The sequence below is a fragment of the Zootoca vivipara genome, chromosome 7 (genome assembly GCF_963506605.1).
Source record: "Zootoca vivipara chromosome 7, rZooViv1.1, whole genome shotgun sequence".
Lineage (NCBI taxonomy): Eukaryota > Metazoa > Chordata > Lepidosauria > Squamata > Lacertidae > Zootoca > Zootoca vivipara.
In genome coordinates, this window is record NC_083282.1 from 59,935,056 (window position 1) to 59,956,753 (window position 21,698).

Sequence of the window (21,698 nt, forward strand, 5' to 3'; positions counted from 1 at the left end):
ATGAGGCCTAGAAACAGAAGAGAGTAGAGCTACTACTGCAGGATCAAAAGCCAAAAATTAGCTTTCTCCATAAGTCTTTTTAAAATATATTACTTCATTTTTGGCATAGTTAATAGTTAAGACAAAGATCACTTTGTACAAACAACAATATTCAGTTCAGACATGATGCTAAGCTAGGGATCATGGTTTGTTACTCACGTTCAGGCTGGGGAAGAATGCAGCGAGAGCCATCTGCACATTTATAGTAAACCATTAACTATGGCTTACCATGAAGTGTGAATGCAGCCATTCTGTCACTACCCCCCCCCCACACTTTTTTGCTATTTGAGAAGTAGAAAGAAGCAGATTCATTATGCTTCATATTTTCCCCCAGGAAGCTGGAAACAACAGCCACCCAATGAAGCACTTAAATCTGCCATGTGCATGGCTTTTTGATCCCTGAACCTACTTGATCTAAACACTTGAAACACAAAATGAAATAAATGGTGCAAAATTGATTTCATTGCCAACAAAGAGTTTATGAAAATCTACCAACCTTTTCTTTTCAATTGTGCATGTTTCCCCAAACAGTAACTCTGCCAGCCACAGCTCAGCATGAGCTGCAAGAATTAATTAACAAATGAAAATCCTGGCATTTACCATTATCACTGGCAGAGCTGTTTGTCAGAGGTTGCATTCCTTGCAGACCCATCTGATCAGAAACAGCCTTTCTGTACAGGTTCTAGTTGCCTTATCTATCTATTTGTTTTTTAAATATACACTTAATTCATTTTTGCCTGGGAATCACTTGCCTTGAATTCAGTAGGACTACTTTTGAGTAGAATTAATTAGAACTGCATTGTTTCTCATCTGAGTAAGATACTGATTGTACATCTGCAAGGCAAACTAGAAAGATGGAACTTTTATGTAGCCAAATGCATACAGGTTTTAAACAGAACGGGAAATTCCTCCTCTGTAGTCTCTGTACAGTGACGCCAATGGGATCTGGGCTTCTGCACACTCAGAACTGTGACTATACTGGTAACCACTCGAATGTCACTAGTTGCAGGTAAGAAATCTGTCATTGGTAAATACCTTTCTCTAGCAGCTATCACTGGGTGAAGTTAGAATAGCCTTTTAGCTAGGTCCTGTTCCTGGCAAATTCTGAGTGAAATAATAATAATAATAATAATAATAATAATAATAATAATAATAATAATAATAATAATAATACCAAGAAGTGGCTTTTGGCCTTTACTTGTATGGCTTTAGTATTGTGACATATTGCTAACCCCTCTGTTAAGTGTGAATTTTATGAACTAACAGTATCTTGCACAGCAAATGCATTTACTCAGCATGCACATCTAGGGTGAGATTAGATATACACTTGTCCTCCATATGTGGCCCCTGTAATGTCTTTTAAGCAAAAATGATGAAGTGACACCTCTGGGCTTTTCCCCCTGCCTCCATAAATGGCACCCATTGAAATGGACCAAGGAAAGGGACATTCAGAGTGCAGTCATATATGGAGAGAGCGAGAGCGGCTGTGAGAATTTGTGGACAGAGTGCTAAACAATTTGCTTCGAGCCCCTCTCGGCCACAAATGTTCAAATGCATAAATGTCTATAAGTATTCCAAATCAAAATAATAATTCAAACGCCTAACCAAAAGTTGCTTTTGTGGAGAGAAATTGTTCGTGTAATTTCATCTGTTTGTCCATTTGGCCCATTTCCAACATCCTAAATAACCGGTTTCAGTGGTAGGAATTGTAGATCTTCCCCCCTCCCCACCCGAAAATACAAATTAAGTACTATCATGACTGCTTTTGCATTCTTTCCCAGGCATATACATATTTAGCAGCATTAGGACACCAGATCTCTAATCAATTGCTGTTTGTGAAATGTGAGCCCTGCAAGTTTGAACTTCAGAGCAACTCCAAAGCACACAACATAAAACTGTATCTTATCAATTTGCAACGTCAATAGAGGCTGGGGCTAGATGGTTTTGCTCTGTTTCATAACAGTCACGTATCTTCTGCAATGTCTAATCCCACCCCTTGTCAAGAGATAAAATACAAAACAAATGCTATTGTATTCTGTCTTCTTAAAAAAGCACTTTGCTCTTCAGAAGTAGTAAGGTGAGAACGACCTTTTATCCTCATCTGTGCACCATTGCACACATTGCAGGCCATGTTAATTGGGCTGTCATGTCTATCTCTGCACACTCTCCCCTACCTACCTAAGGTGGGAGGGACTTTCTGCCTGAAATGGGCAGTGACCTGTCTCTGTTCATTCTTATTTTTCCCCATTGTTGCATGACACCTGTGGTTCATGTTGGATATTCCTGTAGTGGTGTAGTAGGGTGGACTTCAGCACTTTGCTCTCTGCTGTGGTGGGCTTTAAATGATTTTCTACCTTCACTAGGAAAAGAAGCAAATAGAGCTAAGAATGAAATGCAAAGCATAGCTACAAGTGCCCAATAAAGTGTATATGTATAGTCCTTTATGTAAGTGGTTTGCAAACTAACCTTGTGATATATCTCTAGCTATCTCCATCATTGTGAACTTGATCTTTGAATCGTGCTAAAGCAGAACCACGGCATATTAAAGGAACAAGCAGTGCTGCACTTGGGAAACTAGGGGAGGCTTAAAGAAGTGCAACATCTGATAGAAGGGAAAACATGATGATTCTGCTCTAGAAGTGCCGATGATTGTAAAGAAAGAGAGCTGCCTGACTCCAGGGGTAAACGTACATATTAGAAGAGGCAGAGAACGGATGCATCCTCCACTTTGGGCCCAGAATAACTGAATAGCAGAGGAGGAGCCAGCAATCCATTTAGGCTTTAATCTTGCAATGATGCGTGGGAAGAGAGAATAGTTGCCGTTTCCCTCTTTAAAATACATGTGAGGGGGCCTGATTATTCTTCGCCTTGTCACTCGCATGTGTCTTAAAGGAGAAAGCTGATGCACTATACTTTTATTTTGGAATAGAATTCCCAGGGAGATGTTGCCCTGTAAGACAGTACTAACACTTACCCCACCATCTAAATTTATTTCTATTATTCTGAACTTGGGAAAATGGCCAGAAAATGATAGTGAAAGGAAAATAACACCTGCAGATCTTTTAAGCAAATGGATTGAATAACTTCACGCTGGCAGTGAAACGTTTAGAATCCAACTAAAGGATTATCTGTGAATTGGTGCCATGAAAGTCTTCACCAGCTCATGAGATGTGGTGGCAGAGTGAAATCCGGACATTTCTACCTTGATAGGAATGCCTGAAATATTTTACCAAATTAGCGCTGGCGTGAAAATATTAATTACTTAATTAAATGAAGAATACTGCTTAATGCCAATATGGCGTCAGTGATGAATTAAACATAAGAACCAATTATTACAAGACAACAAAACAATCCCATCAAAACATTAAAATATAGATGTCCATGATTAAAATATGCAGTAAAATGATCTCTTTAAACAGCCCAACAATAGTCACTTGAGTCTTGTTAATGGCTGGGGGAACCCAGCCAGATAGGCGGGGGTAGAAATAACATTATTATTATTATTATTATTATTATTATTATTATTATTATTATTATTATTATTGCATTTTATGCCAAATGCCAAGCTACGTTGACACTTAGGGCAAAACTGGACATAATGGCAGCAGGCCAGTGTTTTCAAATGTGAACCTTCCTGGTCGCACAGACAAATACAGAAATTCTGGTTTTACTCCCCAATCCTTCCTGCACCCCTGCTTACCTCCCTGCAATTCATCTCATCCCTCCCTAAATGTTTTCACCCAGCTGAGGAAGCTTCAGTATATGCGTGCATCTGAAGAAGTGTGCATGCACACGAAAGCTCATACCAAAATATAAACTTAGTTGGTCTTTAAGGTGCTACTGAAGGAATTTTTTTATTTTGCTTCAGTATATGAGTTCAGCTAAGGAGAACATTGCTTTTCAGTGTTTGGGGTGCTGGGGTGACGTGGGTGAGGGGTTGGTGAGGTTGGTTGCTAGCAAGGATGATTCTTCACTCATCAGCTACTCTCACACCTTTTGCTGTTAAAACTGGACCTCCGGGCCCACTTTTTCTATATTTCTGGGATGGTTCCATGTTTTAGACACATTGAACTGGTGCCGCAGCTTCTAGTTTGGCCTTCAAAGCACTAGGTCTGCCATCCGTTAAACCAGGTATGGAGAACCTGTGAATTTCCACATGTTGTTGGACTACAGCTCCCATCATCCCTGACCAATCTGGCAGGAGGTAGCAGGAGTTCAGTAATAACTGGAGCTCCACAGGCCCCCCAGCCCTGCATTAGGCAGTTTGGATTGTCACATGAGACTTCAGTGCACAGTAAGGCTGTGCTGTGTAAAAGAGTTTTAATTGTTAATTTGACAGCACTATGCTATGTTTTCTGAACTGCTGAGGAAAACACTGGTAGAAACTGAATTTTTTCCTTTTTGTTATCTTTTTTGCAAACTTATTTGCCCTATTGTTTTGCTGCCTAAAATCACTTTGCTAAACCCCCAAACACTGAATTTTAATATAAATGTGCTTTTCATTGCATCCAGTACTGTAAGAGAGAGGGGACACTAGGCCTTGCAACCTTCACAAGTTTCGTAGAGCTGTTTATCCATCAGCTCCTACACTTTGTAAAGAGGTTCAAAATATTTCCTAGCAATTTTTGAGAGCTACATAGAGCAGGTAAAATGTAGGCAAAATGTTTTCATATATCGTCTCTTCTACCTGACTTCCTATGGCTTTGAGCATCTGATTCACCATTTTCAAAATTTGCAGGAATCTGAGCTGCCTTTCTCGCACACTTTATAAACAACCAAAATAGCAAATCCAAGGAAAGCCTTGAAACAAATATGTCGAGATTCCTGAAATAAAAAGAGACTTTTAAATACCATTACAGTGGTACCTTGGTTTAAGAACAGCTTAGTTTATGAACAACTTGGATTAAGAACGCTGCAATCCTGGAAGTAGGTGTTTTGCTTTGTGAACTTTGCCTTGGAATAAGAACACGTTTCGCTTCCTGTTGAGTGTGTTCCATTTTTGTAAATTGAGTCCCCCGCTGCTATGGGAAAGCACACCTTGGTTTAAGAACACTTTGGTTAAAAAAAACTAAGTCTCTAAGGTGCTACTGAAAGGAATTTTTTTATTTTGTTTCGACTACGTCAGACCAACATGGCTACCTACATGTAACTAGAGCTTTGTTTTAAGAACGGACTTTCGGAACGGATTAAATTCGTAAACCAAGGTACCACTGTAGTCTGTTTTTCTACTACAAATAATTCATGGCATACAATTTCTCCCACTTTCTCCAGTATTTTCTTCTCACCACAGCCCTCTGAAATAGGTTGGGCTGAGAGATGGAGCCTGGCCCAAAGTCACCCATTGAGCTTTGTGGATGAATGAGGATTTGAATCTTGGTCTTCCAGGTTTTAGTCTGAACCACACTGGCTGTCTAGTTGACATTATTAGACCGTCAAATGGGGGTTTTTCTACTAATGACCTTGGTGTACATTATAGTTGTAATGGTTTTAGCTTAGGTTTAATGTAGTGGCAAACCTTGCTCTACCCAGGATTTATACGATCAAGGCACCGCTGTTCCCAAGCTGTTCCTTTCAGTGGGACGTGCATATTTTAGGCCACTGGCGTACAGCCTGAGTACATGGAATGATGCTTATGTGTAGCTCTTGGCCATGTCTTGTATACTTGGAATTTAATTCTATTTCAAAAATAGAAAACATACCAAAGAAGGATCCTTTTTAAGTACATTGATTTGTTGAATGTGGTGAGATAGTGTGTCTTATTGTTAAGTACCGATTCCCCTTTCTTCTATTGTATAGTCTGTGCACAAGAGTAGCCTACTGGTAATTTGGTTTCTGATTGTGTGTGTGTGTGAAGGATGGACTCCCTTAGAGTCAAACAAGCTTGATGGAATTTGTTGCAAAATGCAATACTGTTCAAAGCATAGCTGCTGCTTCTCCTTCCCCCTTCCCCAAAGGAGCTCTTCTAGACTGTATCCTTGGGTAACCGAGGAGCCCATTGGCACTGTGAAATGCAATTATTCTGCGCCTTACATTTTTGCTACAGGGGCACAGGTGGCGCTGTGGGTTAAACCACAGAGCCTAGGGCTTGCCGATCATAAGGTTGGTGGTTCAAATCCCCGTGACAAGGTGAGCTCCTGTTGTTCAGCCCCAGCTCATGTCAACCTAGCAGTTCGAAAGCACGTCAAAGTGCAAGTAGATAAATAGGTACCGCTACAGTGGGAAGGTAAACAGCGTTTCTGTGTGCTGCTCTGGTTCGCCAAAAGCGGCTTTGTCATGCTGGCCACATGACCTGGAAGCTGTACGCCGGCTCCCTCGGCCAATAATGCGAGATGAACGCCGCAACCCCAGAGTCTGTCACGACTGGACCTAATGGTCAGGGGTCCCTTTACCTTTTACATTTTTGCTAGTGACAAGCATTTGCTGCTTATCTAAGCAGAATGAATGGCACCAGGCTGTCCTACACACTGGAATTGCTAGCAAGGTGAAGTCAGCAAATTTTGAGGCAAGGCTGTTATGCTTTACCAAAAGTGACAAAGCCCTTCCTTCTTCTCACAAGTAATAGCAGAGAGGGAGACATAGAAAACAGGACCGGGGTGGGGGGGTGAGAGTCAAACCTGCCCCCATGCTTACTGTAATACTCCATATGACTGATTATCCAAACATCATCTGTTTCATCTCTTGTCACCTTCTCTTGTTCTGTGGCCATGCCATATGTGTATGGCACCCCACACACTGTTAAGTGTTTCACAGCTAACACTGAGCAGATCCCTATAGAATAGGGACATGGTCTTTGTGTCTATATATTCAGGTAACCTTTAGGGCCTGACCTGCTTTTGGAAGTGCCACATTCAACTCCAGAAATTGCCCAGAGAAGGAATTGTTGTATTTTCAATAGAACACGTTCTGGTGAGTGGTCTGTAGTCCTTCCTGTTTTGCCCAAGACAAAGCCAGCTGGCCTGTGGCTGCCTGAGACAAAAGCCCACTTGGGATGATCTCTCTCTTCCCCAACCTTGTCCCCGAAAGACTCCTTTGGGCCTGAAGCCAGGCCCTTCACAGTTCCTCTAATGGGCTGTCATCTCTCAATGGAGACATTCTGTGCTGGCTTTCAGACTGTGTGTAAAACCTACTAATTTTAGCTCATAAGCGCTTCAGTGATCTCGTGGACTAAGAAAGAATGCTAAAACACTAGTTACCTCTTTGTCTCTGCGCAGGAAAATACGATCCGTTGCTTTTAAAATGGGAGATGGTTTTAGAAGCAAGCAAATAATTAGCCAATTGTCTGGAGAGAAATCTTTCTCGCAAGACTTCACTTATAATGCACAGGCTACAATAAAGATACATTTTGGAACTGAGAGAACTGTTGAAGAAAGCAAAGGCTATACCAAGAAAAAAGAACGTGGCAATAAATGACACAGCTGTGTCCCCTTTTACTCCAAAAAGACTTAAATATTAGTGAAGCTATTTAAGTATTAGTGAAATTGTGGGACAGTACTGCATGAACCACACTGCTGTAATTCCAAGCATCACAGGGGAATTTGTATAAAAGGTACTGCTTGGGACCTTATGTCCCCTCAACAGAAATAACTTCATAGTATATCCTTTGCGTAAGCAGAGTATTCCATGTGAAGGCATGTGGCTGCTAGCTCGTACTGTAGCTTTGCTTTAATGAGAAGTTGCATTGAGCTGTTGTAGAGCCTCAGGAAGTTTTGCTTTTTTATGAGTCCTCTACAGTATTGGCTTTTTCTTTAGGTTGTGTGTGTTAATAGCTAGTTTTTCTAGGTGGGGGGGGGGAGCAAAATAGTGATTGAGTGTCATAATATTTTCTATAGCCCTTCTGGGTCCCCACAAAGCAATAGTAGATAAAGTAAAAGTACAAATGCTTCAAAAATGCTTAGGGAATTAATATAAAACTCATCAAACTGTTCATGCAAAAGTTCTCTTTACTAGTACTAGCCATTCAGTATAGCATGACAGTTTTTAGACAATGCTGGGTTGTTCAGCAGTTAGCATAATATAATGTAAGAATGTACAGTGGGAGGCTTCTATGGTTAGCATTAAATTGTTTAAGCTAACTGCCATTATTTTGCTTCATGAATTTAGGAAGTGTGGTGTGTTTGTGAGGAGAAAACTCCTAGACTTGGGCGTTGGGTACCACTTTAAAATTTTATAGGCTGGAAAATGTTGAGCCTGCAAATATTCTGATGATTGTAGTTCATGTTCAGGGGACACAGAGGCATTTTGTCATGAAATTACATAGTAATATTGCCCTTTTGAATCTTGTCAATTCAATTTGTATTACTTTAGACTTTTGTAAACTTTTGTTTGCTGGGTTTTATAAGGTAACACAAATGCGAGATTCCAAAATTTACATTCACTTGAAATGTTCCAGATAGCCTTACTTGTTAATAGATGAATTCATCTCTCTGCAGTCATTTGCACTAAGTACTGGGAAGCATTATTTCATTGAATGGGGAGAAGAGAGAAGTGTCTTTAAAGTTTGTTGAGTAAGGCTTGGCAGGCAAACCCTATAAAATAAGAATTTGATCTTGCTTATTCTGTTTTTAAATTGGTTAAAAGTAATTAATTGCAGTTTTCTTTTCTTTTTTTAGTCCCTTGGAGGGAGTTTGGGAAGACCTCTAGCAGGTGCTGTCAATACTGATGAGAGATCTTATATGCCAAGGTATGGAGCGTTTTGTTTTGTTTTTAAAAAACAATAATACTGGTATCTACATTAGTACATCTGCTCTGACTGGAGGTGTCTTGGATTGAACCTGTGACTTCTGCATGCAGGGCATATGACATTGCATGCGTTGAGGAAGCAAGAGAGAGCCCCATGCATTTCAAAATTTCTATTCTCTCCACCTCCTGCAGTATGTTTTTAAACAATGTGCTTTCTGCCATTATCAAAAGTTAACACAAACTATCCTTCCACAAAAGCATTACTACAACATCCCATTTTTTGCTTAGGTTATTGTTATGCATCAAGGTTTTCAATATTTTGACATCCTCCTGTTTAAATGTGGGTGGGTGGAATAGATATTTCCTGATGTTCGAACACATCAGCTTGCATCCTCTGAATATTTAGATGCACCTTTGCATCTAACACAGCTTATTCCTAAGTTAACAGTGAATGAAAGGTGAAGAATGGGTACAGCCAAATCAAACTGCCTTTACGCAGTTCAAACTACATTATGCATGTACCCACGTATGAGGATGGCAAGGCAAAGAATTTCAGGGTGTCTCTTGGGATGTCCAGTGGCACCGAGGTGGGGTTTTCTTTTGACAGTCTGCCAGGACACTCCACTGGGTCCAGACTGGCATTGCCCAACCCTCTGGGTCAATCCCAAGGATTCCTCCAGTTCCCTGCCCTTGTCCCATTCCTCCTACTCCTCTGACCAGTCCCACCAAGATGTTTCCACAGGAGTCATGACACTTACAGCAAGGGCGAGTAGTCTTCAGGCTTGTTGAATCGCGTGTGTGTTTTATTAGAGCCCCAAGATTTACCAGCCAGGTACAAAAGACACATGTTAAAAAATAATGAGCAGGGAAATTCTGAGTGCTTTCTGAGCCTAGGAATTTCATTTTTGGTACCAGAACTGAACTGAGTTCACTATCCTTTCAAAAAAATAAACAGTCCACTTCTGGTTTGCTTTTAAAAATAAAATTAAATCTCTACCTCCTAATTTAAGTGGGAAAAGTTTACTTTAGGATAGTTATTGTTAAGCAGCTAGAAGTTGAAAACTCTGGCAGGATCTACTGCAGACCACCTAGAACTCTACCAATACATCCCTGTCTTATCCCTTTAGCCTTTCTTGGATTTAATATATCACTTTAAGGACTTCTTTGCAATGGCCCTCAGAAAATCACTGCCCCAATTTGTGCCTGTTGAACTGAGTTGAAAGTGGATTGTAGAAGGCCATCCATGGGTCAGGCAGAATTTGAACCCAGGTCTCCCAGATCAGTTAAACAATATTTTTTCTGGACCATCGTGGCTCTTGCTAACTAGTCCATTCCTGAAGTTTGAGTGCTAGCTCTTTCAGCACACCCACCCATCTTTTTTTCTGCATATATATATTTAATATAAAGCAAGTATCTCTGACCTATATCCCAAGGCTGGCAATAGGCTGAGTGCTCTGAGGATGTTTGGAGTTATTCAACTACTACATACCGTAATTATAACGTACAGAGTCCATAATACAATGCTTTTCAGTTTGGCCAGGTTTTTCCAGCTTAAATATTTGTGGCGGGTCTTTGCATTTACAGAAAGTGTTCTGAATTCACCGATCCGGATTAAATTCATCTATTCATCTGTCAGTAAGCAACATGTAGTTCCTTAATAGAGTGTGTCACATTTAATCTAAGCAATAAATAAACTTGCATCCTCACCTCCACCTCATAATAGTTTTATGAGCTGTGCAATCCATCTAAAATGAGGTTGTTTAAAACTGGCATAGAGTTTGGTCCAGGTATCTGCTGACTAACCAATAAGAGGCATGATGTAACCAGCAACAGATATTAAGTTTCATTGTGCTGCAGTTAATTCCAGACATTTTCAGTTAACCATAGTTTCCCACCACAGTCACAAAACTAGGGTTACAAGGTTCGGAACAAGCTAGGATCTTAATCAACTTCAAACTGTTTAATGTCCTATCTGTTTCTGAACCTGTTAACCATAGTGCCCTGGTGCAGACATAATGGGAAGCTGTGGTTAATTGATTGCTATGCTAGATTCCCCAGCTTATTGCAGCACACAAATAAGGAAAGAGGTGGCATAGGGTGAGAGGCTTACACACAGTGGCGGAGCTCCACGCTGTGGCACCAGGGGGCGGAGAGCAGGTGGGGCGGGGCTGGTGGGCATCCCGGGGGCGTGGCACGCTGTCCACAGGGGTGTGCCGTGTGTACCGGGGACGTGGCGCACCGCCTGCAGGGGCGTGGCGCCCAGCGCAGGCGGGGGGGCAGCCGCAATGGCACCCCACCAGGGTCGGGCTGCCGGGGGCGGTGCGCTCCCCCTGCACTCCTCTTCCTCCGCCAGTGCTTACACACATCTTAGTTTTTTAAGCTGAGACATGAGAATCTGGATACAGTCTGCAAGGTTCCATTTAGATAACATGCCAAGCCATGGTTTGTGCCAGGCATGTCTTGAGCTTCCAAAATATGCAAGTGCAAACAATGCTTCTCTGCTTTCTTTTTCCATCCGTTCAGCACTTCAGTCTCTACCGTGTTTCCCCCTTTTTAAGACGTAGTCATAAAGTAAGCCATGGCAGGATTTTTAAGCATTTGAGAAATATAAGACATACCCCGAAAATAAGACATACTTCCACACCGCGGAAACCAACCCCCACAGGCACCTCCACTCACAGAGTCACTCCTTGCAGCCGGCACTGCAGGAGCGCGCTCAGTTGTGAAGCCATGCTCCAGTCAGCTGTTCTGCAGCACTCCGACGCAGCGGAGGCGGCAAGCACGGGGAAGAAAATGGCGTTTAAAAATGCCATTTAAGAGGACCCTGTTTCTTGTCTCCCTGAGGGCAGCGGTCCCGGTGGCGGGCAGCCCCTCTGCCGCAGGAAGACACTGTAAAGTCTCCCTGGAAGAAGCAGTGAGCCCAGCTCCTCGATTCGGCGCCGCTGCGTCTCCAGCATTTTCTCTATGTTCTTGAGTTCTCCACGGCCCGGTTGGGGCTCTCCGAGCCGGGCACCCCGGGGCCGCCCCCCCCCCCCGCTCCCCCGTCCATAGAGAGTGAGAGGAAGAGGGGCGCGCGGGCACATGGCGCAGCGCAGCGGCCGGGGCCCCCAGCTCCTGATCGCGGCAAAGGGCACCACCCCGCACCAGCTACGGACCTGCCCCGCAGCCCGCCGAGGGCTGCCGGGCTACGGCAACCATCCTGCCTGCGGGAGCCTCGGGGAAAGAGCCTGCGGGAGCGCGAGGAAGAGCCGCTACTGCCGCTGCTGCAGAGGCACTGCGAGCGCGCCGCCCGGCGAGCCCAGGGCGAGCTCCAGCCCTGCGGGAGGGGCCAGGCACGGAGCAAAGGGGCGACACCGGAGGGTGGCCTCGATGAATCCCGGCCTGGCGGGCCATCTCCCGGCAGACTCGAGCACAGCCCGCCGCTGAAGGAGGCGCCGAGCGAGAGTCCTCAAGGCTGAAGCACTAAGGAAGGGCTCGCGCTTCCCCTTCTCCCTCCCTACCACCGGCGCGCGCTCCCCTGGGGAGGGGGAAGGGGTCAGGGGTGTTCAGATCACGATCTGGAGAGAAAGGGGCGTCAGGGGCGGGGAGGGGAAAGGTTGCATGGAGTTTGGTTGGGGCGCTCCCTTGGCAACAAAGTTTCCCGAGGCCCAAGACACATCAGAGAAGATGTCTGCAGCTGCAAAGGCAACTGCAAAAACCCTCTCCTTAATTTCTGGCTTGGCTGCGAGGGAAAGCGTCAGCACTGATTTTGGGTGCCGTTAAAGGCGACATGTTGAGAGATGCGCGCTATGAGGGGCAGGAAGCAAAAACTCCTGTGAAGTTCCCCTGCACAAGCACCCTCGAAAGGAGCCACCAGTCGCTGCATCCTGGGAGAAGCGTGGTGTTGCTCCTTCCTCGCCATCTCCAGGGGTGAGGGAGAGGAAAGCCCCCTTTCCTTGACAGCCACTGGGGTCCGATATGGGGGAGTGTTTGCCCACAGACGGCAGCTTGTTTGCCATCTCTTGTCGGTGGCAGATGGCTGGCTTTCTCCTTCCTCCCTCCCTCCCCACGCATGGGTGTGTGTGTGTACCGTAAAAACTGTATCGGTAATAATAATAAAAAGACATCCCACCAAAAGTAAGCCACCCTGTGTTTTTTTGAGAAAAAAATGTTATAAGACGGTGTCTTAAAAAAGGGGAAACACGGTAGGTGTAGTAATTCACTGAGGAAGAACAATCAGAACTGTAGTTTGTCAATTTAGATACCATGTTATAGCATACTTAGCACAAAATATGGTTCCTAATTCTTGCTCGCTGGTTTATTTTATACTACAGTTTGTCAGTTTTAAGCATCACACCATCAAACTGTGGCTAAGTATTCTTAACCATGAAGCCTATGGCAGTAGTCTTGAGCCTATGGCAGTAGTCTTTAGGGTGTGTGTGTGTGTGTGTGTGTGTGTCTGTCTGTCTGTCTGTCTGTCTGTCTACATCCTATAGTTCAAAGCTGCTTTATGTATCTCATATACAGTTAATCCTGAATCAGAGTAATATACTGTTCTGGGTGAAAGAAGGCCCAGACAGATTTGCAAAAATTAAGGCAGCCGTGTGCATATATCTATGTCTCTAAGATAAGCTGAAAGGGATAGGGTCACAGCTTAATATAGATTCCATTATTTAATTGCATTGCTTTTTAAAAAAGTTGCCTGTAGAAAAGTGTCTGAATAAATTGAACCTCATTTTCTGTTTTTCTTTAAATTTTTAGCTTCTCTTAAAGCTCGAACATAAAGCTTCCTTTCTGGTGTTACCAATTTCGGTACTTTCCAAAATTACAACTTCCCCTCTTCTCAAGCAGTCTTATAAAATGAAGAAAGTGAATTTTGCTACTTAGGGAAGTTTTCAAGTAGAAGACAAGATGCAAATAATGATGACTGAAGTGCTTTGCCACCTTTAATGTGCAAATATGGTTGCTTATTTGTGTACATCCAGGGCAGCTGTACAGGAGAAGACACTGAATGCTAACTGAGTTTTCATTGTTGTAAAGTTATAGGCATCTCTTGCCTCTAAACTAACGGTCACCAGGGATGTCGCAGCAAGAGACACCAGTGATTCTTCACTCTTCACCAGTCTGACTCATCTCGGCCTCTTGACTCCCTCCTTCCACGCTTCAGCTTTTGCCTCTGATTCTGGATTTCTGTCTGCCACAGACTCTCCCAGCTTACTAAGCCCTGTTACCCCTTCAGCTTCTCCTCAGTCTTTTCCATCTTCTCCCTGTGACTATTAATTGTTGTCCCACCACCACTCCCTGGCCTCTGAGCCTTCTTCCGTTGGTGGTTCCCCAGGGGATTCCTACCACCATTCCTCTGCATCCAACCAGTCTATGAGAATAGGATTGCAGTCTCAGTTTTACTGCCTGTCATGTGATACCAGCATGAAACCTAGAAATTTTTACTATATAAAGTGGGGGGCATTTTTTTAGATGCTCATCATGTTGTCTAGAATTGTATTCTGCCCCATAAGTGAGAGAGCCTAGTTGTTCTGCCGTAAGCTTTTATTGATCACTGCAGATTGGCCTATCATTTCCCATAACTTTTATCTTCCGCACTTAATATGTTTACGCTGGACTCTGGTGTGTGTAGCAAATTGTAACACACTTCCTGCAGCCCCCCCCCCCAAAATCAAATCCTGGCTTGAGAAACTAGGTACGCACAAACTGTGTGCAGCTACACACAACTCCTTTGCTCAGGGCCGTCTTAAGCATATCTGGCGCCCTGGCGCCGTGATGCGAAGATCCCTACGGCGCCCCCCCCCCCCCGTTTCCCAGCACGGCTGTCTGGTGGGCGCAGCGCGCCACCCAGCCTTGCCTTAGAGCCGGCCCTGCCTTTGCTACCACATCACACCTACCTCTGTGGAAGTGGGTAAAGCAAACCAGAAAGCTGCAGTCAACCATAGCTTCCTGGGAACTTTGGTTAGCAGCTTCCAAACTGGCCAGGGTTTGAAAGACAGCTTTCAATCCTGGGTTAAAGTTGGCTTGCCAAATGTTCCATGCCAATGCTTGGAAGCCATTGACAATAGTTTCCAGTTTGCACATGACAGGAAGCTATGGCTAACTCTGGCTTTCTTGTTTGTTTCACTGCTTGTGCATGCAGGAGAATGCAAGCAGCAGCAACGGGGCTGTATACAGGTGCATGCAGTCCATGCATATCCCAGTTTATTATGTCAGGATCTGACTGTGCAAACATGGCCAGGGTATTGAATGCACTGTCACCCTAAAGTACAAACGGGGAACCTGTGGCCCTCTTGATATTGTTGGATTCCTACAATGATTGGTGGTGATGGCGGGTGGAGTCCAACAACAAAGGGAGTCTTGGTTCATTTACAACGGAAGAGGAATCTCTTAACATGTTGCAAACAAATTGATCAGTATTTTTGTTAGTCTTTAAGATACCACAAGAATTCTCCTACAAACTACCTTGACTACCCCCAGGACTTTTTCGTGCCATGGTTTGCCGTAGTTTCCCACTCTGACAACACTTGTAACTTTCGAGTTCTTTAGGGCTTTGCAACTGAAAAAGCACTTTGCTGTTTTGGTGTCCTTTCTTCGCAATTTTTTCCTCCCTCCAAATTGCCAAGCCCTTTGACCTTTTGTCCACATAACTCTAATATTTCCTGTTTAGATAGTGTTATGTAGTTATACAGATTTATGGGAACTACTCTGAGCCCTCTGAGATATAATGAGATGCAGATCCTGTATTACAGCTTTTTCCAAAAGTGTACATTCAAGTATTCTGCTATTGGGAAAGGAGAGACACTGGATAAAGAGAAAGCTATGCTTTGCTACCCTCCTTGAAAAGTCCTCCAGGCAAGGGCCTGAAAGGTTTCTCTGACATACATGATGGAAATCATTGGATCATGAGGCCTTAAATATTCAGCTTTGTCCCATAGATAAACCCTATGCTAATGTGGTCCAGCTAGACCTGGGAAGCATTTGTAGTAGGGTGGTCGGAAACTCTCCTGAGACTAAACAAGAGGAGGGGCAGGCAGCCTTCTGGGACTCAGAAAAACCTTCTAAAACCAGTGAGCTGATGCTGTGGGGAGTGCCTTGGCCTGGCCTCTGGCAGTTCTCCCTGAATACTATGGATATGCTTGAGCATTCTGCACCTGCTCTTGTAATGATGTTTGTCATTCCTGCCAAAAGCTTTACGGCAATTACCTAATTAAGCTTCCCAACATCCCTATGAGGAAATGAGGCCAGGTCCTGGCATTTTACACATGGGGAGAATGAAGCTGAGAGCTGTGAGTGCATAAGAAGTGCTCAACTCCCAAGTTGCTGGTTGGTTTAGTATGGTGTCTGTGTCATCTGCAGGAAGCGTGGGGAGCTACTTACGTAATACTGTGTGAAGGTCATGTCTTCATAGCATGTTTCTTTCCCATTTCTCCTAAAATGACAGGCTTGTACAACCAATAGTGCCTGTTCATTTTGTTAAAAACACACACACACACACACTTTACTTGAGCTGCTATGCTGCATCATAATTGGCTTTTGAAACGCTCCCTGCTTTCAAGATCAGTTTTTTTGGTGTGGTGCAACATGTTAGAGTGCGGGAGGCGGGGGACTTCTAACTGAGAAACACTCAAGGCAAAAACCTCTGGGTACACAGAACTAGTTTCAGACTTGTTCGGGCCCTGTCCTCCACCTTGCCCTCTAGTTAGCCTTTGGCAATCTAATGCTTGGGAGCTGTTCTCATTCCTATTTAGTAAATTGCTGTTGGCTCTTCTGATTTCTGCAGATGTGTTTTGTCACATAGCTTTTTACAGCAAAGCTTGCATTGAAACCCTTTGTTAGTCAGCAATTGTGGCAGTTTGTTGAAAAGAAAAGAAAAATGGCTAGGCTAGTATAGCAGTAAAAGTCACCCATAAACAGTAGCAGAATTCTTTTCAATAAATATCTGCTTGGGTATTTGTCTCATTTAAAAAACAAAAAAACCAAGGATCAGACTGAATCAATAGGTGCATAACACAATTTCACCTTAGTATATTGCTGGTCTGGAGTGGGCCCTCCCCAATTTCCCATCCCCCAATACTATATCTTGTACACCAGAGTGTCAAACTAGACAGACAGCTATTCAGAAGATTCCTTTGCAACCCATTCTTTCAAGAAAAACCAATGTGGCCATTGTTCAGAACTTCAGCACTCTTTGCACTCTTTCCATAGCTGCCAGCCAGCAGAGTAATTGGCAGAACAGTTGACTCAAATGCCTGCACAAGAAGGGAATTGTTATCCTCCTCCTGACCTACTAACTAAATGACACACATACTAGCACCAGTGAAACACTTGAGTGATTTCATTTGTGGCCATTATTAGTCTGCACACATCTATAGGAACAACCACAGCGAACTGTTACCAGGAATAGATTGGATTTGACCTCCTAGAATTTGGTAGCTGGGTTGCCTAGCCCAGGCATCAAGCTTCTTCTTTGAAGAAACCCCACTATTGCAATAGCAGCACATGGGTGTAGATTAAGAAAACCAGGAGGAGAAAGCCACCCGCTGTCACAAATGTTTCTTGAGATCTTAGAGCAGCTGCTGTCACTTGAGGCCAGATTCACCTTCATCATGCATGCTTATTATGGGCTGCTTTGAAGACCACCTGATGCATGCTAGATACTATGCCTCCATAGTACTCCATAGTACATATACCTTTGCTGCTAGTTGGATTTTGGTTTTACATTCCTCTTAGATCTTAGTAAAAACGGTTTAATTTGTTGCTTAATTGCAATGTATATTTATTAATACAAGATGATTTGATTGGTCTCATAATTGTATAACTATTTTGCTCAAAATTTGTAGACGTACCCTTTTATTCGTGAATTACCTTAAAACGTTGCTGTTTTTCTCATGTGAACTTTCCCAATTTTGTGAACCACTTTGGGCATGATTTTCCATGGAAAAGCAGCATTAAAAAAACCTAATGCTTTGTCTTAACTTTCTCTGCAAGACTCATTTTCCAGCACCCAAGAAAGTTTATTTTGAAAGTGTGAGGGGCAAGGGGTATCGCGAAGCCCCTCCCCTCCTGAGTTCCAGCCCAGCCCAGAGCACGACTGAGAGCAGGGAGAGCTCCAGCTCCAGCGGGGAAACAGGAAGTGGGATCCAAGGCTCTGGCAGGGTAGAAGAGCCAGCGTCCCAGGTGGGACAGGAAGGAGGAAAGAGGGGGGGAGACCCATCCCCCCAACTCCGGAACTTCGCAGAAAGCATCGGGGGAAGAGGATGGGGCTCCCCAAGTTGTTATGCTGGCGCAAGACGCGCCAAAAGCCATTCGGAGGTTCTGATGAAAGCTGAAAAGATGTGTCTCTGTAAATAGCTCTACCTTCAGCACTGTAAATACGCAGCACCAATAAAAAGATAAAATGCAGAGCGGTGGAGAGTCGTTACTCTGAAGTAGTCCCATCCGACCACTGTGACAGCAACCTCCGAATCTTTTTTGGGCTACTTTGGAGTTGCCGGGATGAGCGCGCCAGAAGCGGAGACATGGCGGCAGATCGCGGAGAAAGCCCAGCAGGACCTGCAGGAACTGGCGTTGCAGGCACAGGGGGAATTAAAGGCGGCGAAGCAAGAAACGGAGAAAATTAAAGAGGACAGGCACAACCTTGCTGAACAGGTGAGAGCACTTCAGGACAAAGAGCAGCAGTTAAGGGCGGTAGCCGTGGACCTCCAAAACAAGTTGGATGCAGAGAGAAACAAGGGAGGAGGGGGAGCCCAACTCCAAGTGCTGCCAGGAAGGAGAGCAGGGACCCTAGTAAGCAAGTTCAATGGAGACCCAAGGGAATATCATGGCTTTGAGACTGAGATCGTGTATGCTCTTGAGCTGCACCATGATGAGTTCCCTGATGATGGGCACAGGGTAGCGTTTATTGTGGAACACCTTACCGGGGCAGCCAGGGAGTGGCTCAGACCGTTAATCGCGACAAAAAATCCTTGCATGAAGAATGTCAAACTATTTTTAGAGGCTTTAAAAACTATGTATGCGTCCGATAGCCATATGGACCAGACCAAAGAGGAACTGCATAATTTAAGACAGAGAACAATGACAGTTCGCGAATATTGGGCGAGATTCACCATGCTGGTGCACAGACTGGGGTGGGAACTGCGCTCGCCTCCGATGGAAGCGGCGTTCTACCTGGGGTTGAATGAGGATGTGAAAGATGAGCTCTCGAGAGGTCCAAAGCCCAGTAATATGGATCAGCTGAGCAAAGCGGCTCTGGCGGTGGGGGTGAGACAGGAATCCCGGTGGAACGACAAGCAAGCAACGCGCGCAAAGCGGGCTTGGTTCCCACAGTCGCAGGAGAAGCCACTCCCCCAACAGCCATCTCACGCCATGCCAGGGGCCAGCCGAGACCAGGAACCCATGCAAATTGATAGCGCGCGCGGGGGGGGGGGGCTTTTCAAACCCCAGCGGCGCCAAGACGCAGGGAAGGAAGAGGCGGGAATTGCTTTCTCTGCAACTCCCCTCAGCATCTCGTCAGAGACTGCCCACATCGCAGGGAATGGCAAGGAAAGGCGGGAACGGTTGTGCCCTCCCCCACTGACGCAGCACCACAGCAGGGAAACGAGACAGCCTGGCTGCAGGAGACAAGGGGCAGCAGCCAGGCGCAGTCAGCACACAACAGCCCCAACCCACCCGCCCGCACAGCGAGGAGCAGCGCCAGCCCACCCCCCCCAGAGCAGGGGTGGTTCTAGAAGTGACGCTAACGCTCCCTAATGGGTATCCCCCGACGGTCCTCGCGTTAATCGATTCGGGGGCGTCGGCCAACTTCTTTTCGAGAAACTTTGCAGAAGCGCACCAGATCCAACCTCTGCAGCTGGATTTTCCCCTGCACGTCTCCACCATTGACGGCAGGGAGTTGCTGGGAGGGGCCATCACCCACCAGACCCCCCCCATGAGAATGACGGTGGGGAGACACTCTGAGACACTGGCATTCAACGTCACCACCATCTCAGACCCCCCCATCGTCTTGGGCATGAGCTGGCTGGCGTGCCATGACCCCTCCATCAGTTGGCACCAGAGATGCATCACGTTTGGCTCAGACTATTGTCTGGAGCATTGCATGCAACACCAACCAGGGGAGGGGCCTCCAATAGCCACGGTGGCCACCATGCACGTCAAGGGGGGTGAGACGATACCCAAGCAGTACTGGGACCTGCAGGAGGTCTTCAGTGAAGCGGAATCCGACCACCTGCCCCCGCACAGATCATTTGACTGCCACATCAACCTGGTGCCGGGGGCCACGCTACCCCCAGCCAAGCTGTACTCCATGTCAGATCAGGAGCTGGAGGATCTGCGTGCGTTTATAGACAAGAACCTCAAGAGGGGGTTCATCAGAGAAAGCAAGGCAGCAGGGGGCAGCCCGGTCTTCTGGGTGGACAAGAAAGACACGCAACAGCGCCGTCTTGTGGTGGATTTTAGACGGCTGAACAACATGACAGAACCGGTGGCTTTCCCAATGCCCAGAGTGGACGATCTGCTGACAGCGGCACGCAGGGGCAAGATCTTCACCAAGCTTGACCTGAGGGGGGCGTACAACTTGATCAGGATCCGGGAAGGCGATGAGTGGAAAACCACGATGTTCACGCCTCTGGGCTCTTTTGAATATCTGGTGATGCCCTTCAGTTTGCAAGGGGGCTCAGCATGCTTCCAGGCCTTCATGCACCACGTCCTGGGGTCCCTTCTCTTCAAGAAATGCCTGGTCTTCTTGGATGACATCCTTATTTACTCCAATGACCCAGAGCAGCATGTGAAGGATGTCAGAGAGGTGTTGCAGCGCCTGAAGGAGCACCACCTGTATGTGAAACTGGAGAAGTGTAAGTTTCACACCAAAGAGGTGGACTTCCTGGGCTACAAACTGTCAGACACGGGGCTGGCGATGGACAAGGACAAGGTGCAGGCCATCCTGGACTGGCACAGCCCCAGGACGCGCAAGGATGCCCAACGCCTACTAGGCTTCGCCAACTTCTACAGGAAGTTCATCAAGAACTTCTCTCGCGTTACGGCTCCCATCACGGACTGTCTGAGAGGCAAGCAGAAGTTCAGGTGGACACAGGAGGCGCAAGCAGCGTTCAAAAGCCTCAAGAGGGTGTTCGCTTCCGACCAGAACCTGTTCCACGTGGTGCAGGATGCGCCCCTACGCGTTGAGACCGATGCTTCAGACAGAGCTTTGGGAGCGATCCTGTTGCAACTGGATGCCAACAGAGAATGGAGACCCTGTGCCTTTTTCTCTAGAAAGCTGACACAGCCAGAACGCAATTACACGGTGTTTGATAAGGAACTTCTCGCGATCCACGCTGCGTTTAAACACTGGAGACATTTCTTGGTGGGCGCCAAGCACCCCATTCAGGTGTGCACGGACCACAAGAACCTGGAGTTCTGGAGAACAGCCAGGGTGCTCAACCAGCGGCAGATACGATGGGCAGAGTTCTTCTCACACTTCAACTTCTCCATCCACTACATACCGGGGGAGCAGAACGTCAGGGCGGATGCCCTCTCCCGCAAGCCTGAGTACATGGAGGAGGAGTTGCCACCAGCACCCCGACACATTTCCCCCCCATCAGCATGGTCCTGCGGAGCAGCAGTGGTGAGCGAGGCAGAACTCACAGCACTGACGGCAGCAGATGAGTTTGCCACCCGCATCTTCAGAGAGCTGCGAGGGGGGAGGGAGCAGGCAAAAGACTTTGAGGAAAGGAGGGGGTTGCTTTTTTACAGGGGAGCCCTGTACCTGCCCACCAACCAGCTCAGAGGTAAGGTCCTCAAGCAGATGCACGACAACCCGACGGCGGGTCATTTCGGAAGGGACAAAACCACTCACCTAGTCATGAGACACTTCTGGTAGCCAGGGGTGCGGGAAGATGTTCGAGACTATGTACGGGGCTGTGACACCTGCCAGCGGGCAAAGGTAGTCAGAGCAGCACCAGCAGGGTTGCTGGAGCCATTAGCCACCCCGCACAGGCCGT

The 21,698-nt window shown here is 45.9% G+C and overlaps 1 protein-coding gene across 4 annotated transcripts in view; it reads left to right on the plus strand.

Moving 5' to 3' along the window:
- The window catches only part of RAP1A (RAP1A, member of RAS oncogene family), a 95,984-nt gene that overhangs the window by 43,664 nt on the left and 30,622 nt on the right, over positions 1 to 21,698 (plus strand). For 3 of the 4 annotated variants that reach the window (XM_035124223.2, XM_035124225.2, XM_035124224.2), the window contains exon 2: positions 8,649 to 8,719. The exons of the other annotated variant lie outside the window; for it this stretch is intronic. The gene's annotated coding sequence lies outside the window, so the exon portion shown is untranslated. The remainder of the gene's footprint in view (positions 1 to 8,648; positions 8,720 to 21,698) is intronic. 4 annotated transcript variants of the gene reach the window in all.